This window comes from Pristiophorus japonicus, chromosome 22, assembly GCF_044704955.1.
Source record: "Pristiophorus japonicus isolate sPriJap1 chromosome 22, sPriJap1.hap1, whole genome shotgun sequence".
Classification (NCBI taxonomy): Eukaryota; Metazoa; Chordata; class Chondrichthyes; family Pristiophoridae; genus Pristiophorus; species Pristiophorus japonicus.
Genome location: NC_091998.1, coordinates 53,559,965 through 53,569,062, shown reverse-complemented (window position 1 = coordinate 53,569,062; position 9,098 = coordinate 53,559,965).

Here is a 9,098-nt window from a genome sequence, read left to right as displayed (position 1 = left end):
ATTTCACTCCATTAAAGGTGCTATATAAATACAAGTTGTTGTTGTTGTTGATAACAAATCCATTATCATTGTATGATGCAACTACAAGTGAACCAAATGGACCTTGGTGTCTTCTCCTTCCAGCAATTCCTTGGTTCCTAATTCCCTTTCTATGCTTGCTAATGGCCACCAGAAGTAGCTTTGAGAAACTTGTTTTTGCACATGTTCCTGGTGCATTAATGGCATGCACACACGGAAATAAATGTGCAAGGTATGGTTTGCAGGTCTGGATATGATGTACAAGCACTTCTACAATGAGCTTGAAGTACATTTTATCTGCAACAGATGCAGACAATCTTTATGTTGCTGCCCCATGACTTTTGGTGACACCAGTCAGACTATTTCGGAGTATTTAGTATAGATCTGTACATTGCCTAACTTGTTTCCATTAAAGTTGGAACAAAGACTCACTTTAATCACAGATTTTACCCCTTCGACTTAATCTACCATATTTGCATTGATATAGCGCCTTTTGATGACCTCGGGGCCTCCCAAAGCCCTTCACCTCCAAAGAACTGCTTGCATTGGAGGTGTTATGTTCAAAATAAAGTAATGTAACTGAGTACTGTAGACATGAGTAAGTGTGACCTAATCTCTTTTATTCAAACTCCAGACTGTTGGGACAGCATGGGAGGCCTGCTTATATACAGTGCTCCCAAGGGATGCTGGGACCCCTTGGGACTCCAACAGGTATGCCCTCTGGTGGCGGTATGATACAGGTTACCTAGGGTTGCATATATAACAGGAGGCAGTTCAGAGAAAATTCATGAGGTTGATTCCTGAGATGAAGGGGTTGTCATATGAAGAAAGGTTAATCATGTTGGGCCTGTACTCATTGGGGTTTAGAAGACTGAGAGGTGATCTTTTAGTGTATAAGATTCTGAGGGGGCTCGACAGGGTAGATGCAGAAAGGATGTTTCCCCCCGTGGGGGAATCTAGAACTAGGTGGCATAGTCTCAGAATAAGGGATCGCCCATTTAAAATGGAAATGAGGAAGTATTTCTTCTCTCAAAGGGTCGTGAATCTTTGGAATTCTCTACCCCAAAGAGCTGTGGAGGCTGGGTAATTGAATATATTTAAGGTGGAGGTAGATAGGTTTTTGAAGGATAAGGGAGTCAATTGTTATGGGGAGAGAGCAGGTAAGTGGAGCTGAGGCCAGGGTTAGATCAGCCATGATCTTATTGAATGGCGGAGCAGGCTCGAGGGGCCAGATGGCCTACTCCTGCTCCGATTTCTTATGTTCTTATGTTATGAAGGGGGATTTAATAATGGGAAATGTGGAAATGGCTGAAACCTTAAACAATTATTTTGCTTCGGTCTTCACAGTGGAAGACACAAAAACCATGCCAAAAATTGCTGGTCACGGGAATGTGGGAAGAGAGGACCTTGAGACAATCACTATCACTAGGGGGGTAGTGCTGGACAGGCTAATGGGACTCAAGGTAGACAAGTCCCCTGGTCCTGATGAAATGCATCCCAGGGTATTAAAAGAGATGGCGGAAGTTATAGCAGATGCATTCGTTATAATCCAACAAAATTCTCTGGACTCTGGGGAGGTACCAGCGGATTGGAAAGCAGCTAATGTAACGCCTCTGTTTAAAAAAGGGGGCAGACAAAAGGCAGGTAACTATAGGCTGGTTAGTTTAACATCTGTAGTGGGGAAAATGCTTGAAGCTATCATTAAGGAAGAAATAGCGCGACATCTAGATAGGAATAGTGCAATCAAGCAGACGCAGCATGGATTCATGAAGGGGAAATCATGTTTAACTAATTTACTGGAATTCTTTGAGGATATAACGAGCATGGTGGATAGAGGTGTACCGATGGATGTGGTGTATTTAGATTTCCAAAAGGCATTCGATAAGGTGCCACACGAAAGGTGACTGCAGAATATAAAGGTACGTGGAGTCAGAGGAAATGTATTAGCATGGATCGAGAATTGGCTGGCTAACAGAAAGCAGAGAGTCGGGATAAATGGGTCCTTTTCGGGTTGGAAATCGGTGGTTAGTGGTGTGCCACAGGGATCGGTGCTGGGACCACAACTGTTTACAATATACATAGATGACCTGGAAGAGGGGACAGAGTGTAGTGTTACAAAATTTGCAGATGACACAAAGATTAGTAGGAAAGCGGGTTGTGTAGAGAACACAGAGAGGCTGCAAAGAGATTTAGATAGGTTAAGCGAATGGGCTAAGGTTTGGCAGATGGAATACAATGTCGGAAAATGTGAGGTCATCCAACTTGGGGAAAAAAAACAGTAAAAGGGAATATTATTTGAATGGGGAGAAATTACAACATGCTGCGATGCAGAGGGACCTGGGGGTCCTTGTGCATGAACCCCAAAAAGTTGTTTGCAGGTGCAGCAAGTAATCAGGAAGGCGAATGGAATGTTGGTCTTCATTGCGAGAGGGATGGAGTACAAAAGCAGGAAGGTCCTGCTGCAACTGTACAGGGTATTGGTGAGGCCGCACCTGGAGTACTGCGTGCAGTTTTGGTCACCTTTCTTAAGGAAGGATATACTAGCTTTGGAGGGGGTACAGAGACGATTCACTAGGCTGAAACCGGAGATGAGGGGGTTACCTTATGATGATAGATTGAGTAGACTGGGTCTTTACTCGTTGGAGTTCAGAAGGATGAGGGGTGATCTTATCGACACATTTAAAGTAATGAAAGGTATAGACAAGATAGAGGCAGAGAGGTTGTTTCCACTGGTCGGGGAGACTAGAACTAGGGGGCACAGCCTGAAAATATGGGGGAGCCAATTTAAAAGCGAGTTGAGACCAGTACAAACCGGACGGTCTGCACCTGGGCAGGACCGGAACCAATGTCCTCGGGGGAGTGTTTGCTAGTGCTGTTGGGGAGGAGTTAAACTAATATGGCAGGGGGATAGGAACCAATGCAGGGAGACAGAGGGAAACAAAAAGGAGACAAAAGCAAAAGACAGAAAGGAGATGAGGAAAAGTGGAGGGCAGAGAAACATAAGGCAAAGAACAAAAAGGGCCACTGTACAGCAAAATTCTAAAAGGATAAAGGGTGTTAAAAAAACAAGCCTGAAGGCTTTGTGTTTTAATGCAAGGAGTATCCGTAATAAGGTGGATGAATTAACTGTGCAAATAGATGTTAACAAATATGATGTGATTGGGATTACAGAGACGTGGCTCCAGGATGAACAGGGCTGGGAACTCAACATCCAGGGGTATTCAACATTCAGGAAGGATAGAATAAAAGAAAAAGGAGGTGGGGTAGCGTTGCTGGTTAAAGAGGAGATTAATGCAATAGTTAGGAAGGACATTAGCTTGGATGATGTGGAATCTATATGGGTAGAGCTGCAGAACACCAAAGGGCAAAAAACGTTAGTGGGAGTTGTGTACAGACCTCCAAACAGTAGTAGTGATGTTGGGGAGGGCATCAAACAGGAAATTAGGGGTGCATGCAATAAAGGTGCAGCATATAATGGGTGACTTTAATATGCACATAGATTGGGCTAACCAAGCTGGAAGCAATTCGGTGGAATAGGATTTCCTGGAGTGCATAAGGGATGGTTTTCCAGACCAATATGTCGAGGAACCAACTAGGGGGGAGGCCATCTTAGATTGGGTGTTGTGCAATGAGAGAGGATTAATTAGCAATCTCGTTGTGCGAGGCCCCTTGGGGAAGAGTGACCATAATATGGTGGAATTCTGCATTGGGATGGAGATTGAAACAGTTAATTCAGAGACCATGGTCCAGAACTTAAAGAAGGGTAACTTTGAAGGTATGAGGCGTGAATTGGCTAGGATAGATTGGCGAATGAAACTTAATGGGTTGACTGTGGATGGGCAATGGCAGACATTTAGAGACCGCATGGATGAATTACAACAATTTTACATTCCTGTCTGGCGTAAAAATAAAAAAGGGAAGGTGGCTCAACCGTGGCTATCAAGGGAAATCAGGGATAGTATTAAAGCCAAGGAAGTGGCATACAAATTGGCCAGAAATAGCAGCGAACCCGGGGACTGGGAGAAATTTAGAACTCAGCAGAGGAGGACAAAGGGTTTGATTAGGGCAGGGAAAATGGAGTATGAGAAGAAGCTTGCAGGGAACATTAAGACGGATTGCAAAAGTTTCTATAGATATGTAAAGAGAAAAAGGTTAGTAAAGACAAACGTAGGTCCCCTGCAGTCAGAATCAGGGGAAGTCATAACAGGGAACAAAGAAATGGCAGACCAATTGAACAAGTACTTTGGTTCGGTATTCACTAAGGAGGACACAAACAACCTTCCGGATATAAAAGGGGTCAGAGGGTCTAATAAGGAGGAGGAAATGAGGGAAATCCTTATTAGTCGGGAAATTGTGTTGGGGAAATTGATGGGATTGAAGGCCGATAAATCCTCAGGGCCTGATGGACTGCATCCCAGAGTACTTAAGGAGGTGGCCTTGGAAATAGCGGATGCATTGACAGTCATTTTCCAACATTCCATCGACTCTGGATCCGTTCCTATGGAGTGGAGGGTAGCCAATGTAACCCCACTTTTTAAAAAAGGAGGGAGAGAGAAAACAGGGAATTATAGACCGGTCAGCCTGACCTCAGTAGTGGGTAAAATGATGGAATCAATTATTAAGGATGTCATAGCAGCGCATTTGGAAAGAGGTGACATGATAGGTCCAAGTCAGCATGGATTTGTGAAAGGGAAATCATGCTTGACAAATCTTCTGGAATTTTTTGAGGATGTTTCCAGTAGGGTGGACAAGGGAGAACCAGTTGATGTGGTATATTTGGACTTTCAGAAGGCTTTCGACAAGGTCCCACACAAGAGATTAATGTGCAAAGTTAAAGCACATGGGATTGGGGGTTGTGTGCTGACATGGATTGAGAACTGGTTGTCAGACAGGAAGCAAAGAGTAGGAGTAAATGGGGACTTTTCAGAATGGCAGGCAGTGACTAGTGGGGTACCGCAAGATTCTGTGCTGGGGCCCCAGCTGTTTACACTGTACATTAATGATTTAGACGAGGGGATTAAATGTAGTATCTCCAAATTTGCGGATGACACTAAGTTGGGTGGCAGTGTGAGCTGCGAGGAGGATGCTATGAGGCTGCAGAGTGACTTGGATAGGTTAGGTGAGTGGGCAACTGCATGGCAGATGAAGTATAATGTGGATAAATGTGAGGTTACTTTGGTGGTAAAAACAGAGAGACAGACTATTATCTGAATGGTGACAGATTAGGAAAAGGGGAGGTGCAACGAGACCTGGGTGTCATGGTACATCAGTCATTGAAGGTTGGCATGCAGGTACAGCAGGCGGTTAAGAAAGCAAATGGCATGTTGGCCTTCATAGCGAGGGGATTTGAGTACAGGGGCAGGGAGGTGTCGCTACAGTTGTACAGGGTCTTGGTGAGGCCACACCTGGAGTATTGTGTACGGTTTTGGTCTCCTAACTTGAGGAAGGACATTCTTGCTATTGAGGGAGTGCAGCGAAGGTTCACCAGATTGATTCCCGGGATGGCGAGACTGACCTATCAAGAAAGACTGGATCAACTGGGCTTGTATTCGCTGGAGTTGAGAAGAATGAGAGGGGACCTCATAGAAACGTTTAAAATTCTGATGGGTTCAGACAGGTTAGATGCAGGAAGAATGTTCCCAATGTTGGGGAAGTCCAGAACCAGGGGTCACAGTCTAAGGATAAGGGGTAAGCCATTTAGGACCGAGATGAGGAGAAACTTCTTCACCCAGAGAGTGGTGAACCTGTGGAATTCTCTACCACAGAATGTTGTTGAGGCCAATTCACTAAATATATTCAAAAAGGAATTAGATGAAGTCCTTACTACTAGGGGGATCAAGGGATATGGCGAGAAAGCAGGAATGGGGTACTGAAGTTGCATGTTCAGCCATGAGCTCATTGAATGGCGGTGCAGGCTAGAAGGGCCGAATGGCCTACTCCTGCACCTATTTTCTATGTTTCTATGTTTCTATGTTTCTATGAGAAGAAATTTCTTCTCCCAGAGGGTTGTGAATCTGTGGAATTCTCTGCCCAAGGAAGCAGTTGAGGCTGGCTCATTGAATGTATTCAAATCACAGATAGATAGATTTTTCACCAATAAGGGAATTAAGGGTTACGGGGAGCGGGCGGGTAAATGCAGCTGAGTCCACGGCCAGATCAGCCATGATCTTGTTGAATGGTGGAGCAGGCTCGAGGGGCTAGATGGCCTACTCCTGTTCCTAATTCTTATGTTCTTATGTTCTTATGTATGAAGTGGAGTGATTGTTCTGAGGTAAGGAAGCAGAAATGGAAAATAGACATTGGGAGGTGGTGAAATCGGACTGAAGCAGACAGCTCTAATATTCAAAAGCTAAATACTGCGGATGTTGGGCACCTGAAATAAAAGCATAAAATACTGGAAACACTCAGCAGGTCGGGCAGCGTCCGTGGAGAGAGAAACAGAGTTAACGTTTCAGGTCGGTGACTTAGCAACAGCTTTAACATGGCAGCATTGACGTTATCTTTGTTGATATCTTTGATGCGATAAATGTTCAAGGTCTAATTTTATGACCACAATTGATGTAGATTACAAATTGCAGTGAAGTTTGGATGATGTTCACGTTCAAGAGACATTCCTTAAAATGAGTCCAAGTGGGTGCCACTCCTGTGGCTGATCTGATGTATGTTGCTCAGTATACGGACCGTGCTTTGCCAAATTAGTTCACACTAGTTGTGCTTTTCAATTGATATGACCGACACTCACTGCTATTGGCTGGCATTTGCTATTTTCTATTTTCACAGTGAAATGTCGTAAGCTGCAGCTGTACCACAAGTTGGTCAGTAACAGAAAGGGCATGACAGGTTCACAGTTCAACCAAAGGTCACAACCCAAACTTTTCATTTGTGTCATTTGATTCAAATCCATCTCTTAGATTTACATTTTTCACAAAAGGGCGTTCTGCTTCTTGTGTTTGCACGCTAATCCAGTGTTCCAGACAAGAAATAGATGTCACAACTTTCTGTTAATTTCTGTTTGTTAGCCTAGGGTCAGCTGTGGCTCAGTGGGCAGCATTCTCATCTCTCAGTCAGAAGGTTGTGGGTTCAAGTCCCACTCCAGGAACATGAGCACAAAAAACAAACCTAGCCTGACACCCCAGTGCAGTGCTGAGGAAACGCTGCACTGTCGGAGGTGCCATCTTTCGGATGAGATGTTAAACCAAGCCCCTGTCTGTTCTCTCAAGTGGATGCAAAAGATCCTATTGTACTATTTTGAAGACAAACAGGGCAGGTCTCCCTGATGTCCTGGGCCAATATTTATCCCTCAATCAATATCAGTAAAACAGATTATCTGGTCATTATCACATTGCTGTTTGTGGGAGCTTGCTGTGCTCAAATTTGCCACGGCATTTCCCACTTTGCAACAGTGACTACACTCCAAAAGTACTTAATTGGCTGCAATGCTCGTTGAGACGTCCGGTGGTCATGAAAGGTGCTATATAAATGCAAGTCTATTCTTTTCTTTTCTATTGAATGTCATGACAGGAGGGTAGATTTTCTTCTAAAGCAGAAAAAATCAGGCATGAGCTACTCGCTAATTCTCCTCCGAGTCACACACCATCCTGACTTGGAAATATATCGTCCGTCCCTTCATCGTCGCTGGGTCAAAATCCTGGAACTCCCTCCCTAACAGCACTGTGGGAGCCCCTACACCACACGGACTGCAACGGTTCAAGAAGGCGGCTCACCACCACCTTTTCAAGGGCAATTAGGGATGGGCAATAAATGCCGGCCTTGCCAGCGACGCCCATATACCGTGAATGAATTTTAAAATGTTGTTGTTGTGGTTCATTGTGTTTGAATCTCATGGAGCTGCTTATTGGGCAAGGGCTGTCCTCAGTGCTGGTGACTGATGGATACATCCTGAGTCAGACCATGAAGGGTTCAGATAGAGTAAATAAAGAGAGACTGTTTCCAATGGCTGAAGGATCGATAACCAGAGGGCACAGATTTAAGGTGATCGGCAAAAGAACCAAAGGTGACACGAGGAAAAATCTTCTTGCACAATGAGTGGTGAGGATTTGGAACGCACTGCCTGATAGGGTGGTGGAAGCAGATTCAATCGCAGCCTTCAATAGGGAATTGGATAAATACTTGAAGGAGAAAAAAGGCAGGGATCTGTGGAAAGAGCGGGGGAGTCGGACTGATTGGATTGCTCCTCGAAAGAGCTATGCAGACTCGATGGGCTGAATGGCCTCCTTCCGTGCTGTACTATTCTATGATTCTGTGAAGAGCTGAGGGATCCACGTAAACCAATAGGAACATGGATTTAGATGTTTACAACAACCTGTATTTATTCAGTGCCTTTAACGTAGTACAATGTCTCAAGGTGCTTCACAGGAGCTTAATAAAAAGAAAATGAAAAAGGAAGACTTGCATTTATATAGCGTTTTTCATGACCACCAGACAGCTCAAAGTGATTTACAGCCAATTAAGTATTTTTTGAAGTGTAGTCACTGTTGTAATGTAGGATAGATGGCAGCCAATTTGAGCTCGGCAAGCTTCCACAAACAGCAATGTGATAATTGATGGATAAATATTGGCCAAGACACCAGAGAGACCTCCTCTGCTCTTCTTTGAAATACTGCCGTGGGATCTTTTATATCCACCTGAAAGAGCAAACCGGGTCTCTGAATGATAGCACCTCCGGCCTTGCAGCACACCCTCAGCCTAGGTTTTTGTGCTCAAGTCTCTGGAGTGGGACTTGAACCCACAACCTTCTGACTCAGAGGTGAGGGTGCTATCTTTTATCTCTACCTGAGAGAGCAGACAGGACCTTGGTTTAACGTCTCATCTGAAAGACGGCACCTCCGACAGTGCAGCACTCCCACAGCACTGCACAGGGAGTGGATTTTTCTGTTCAAGTCTCTGGGGTGGGACTTGTACGCACAACCTTCTGACCCAGAGGCCAGAGCGCCACCCAGCATCATCATCATCATAGGCAGTCCCTCGAAATCGAGGAATTTGCTTCCACGCTCAAAGTGAGTTCTCAGGTGACTGTACAGTCCAATACGGGAATTACAGTCTCTGTCACAGGTGGGACA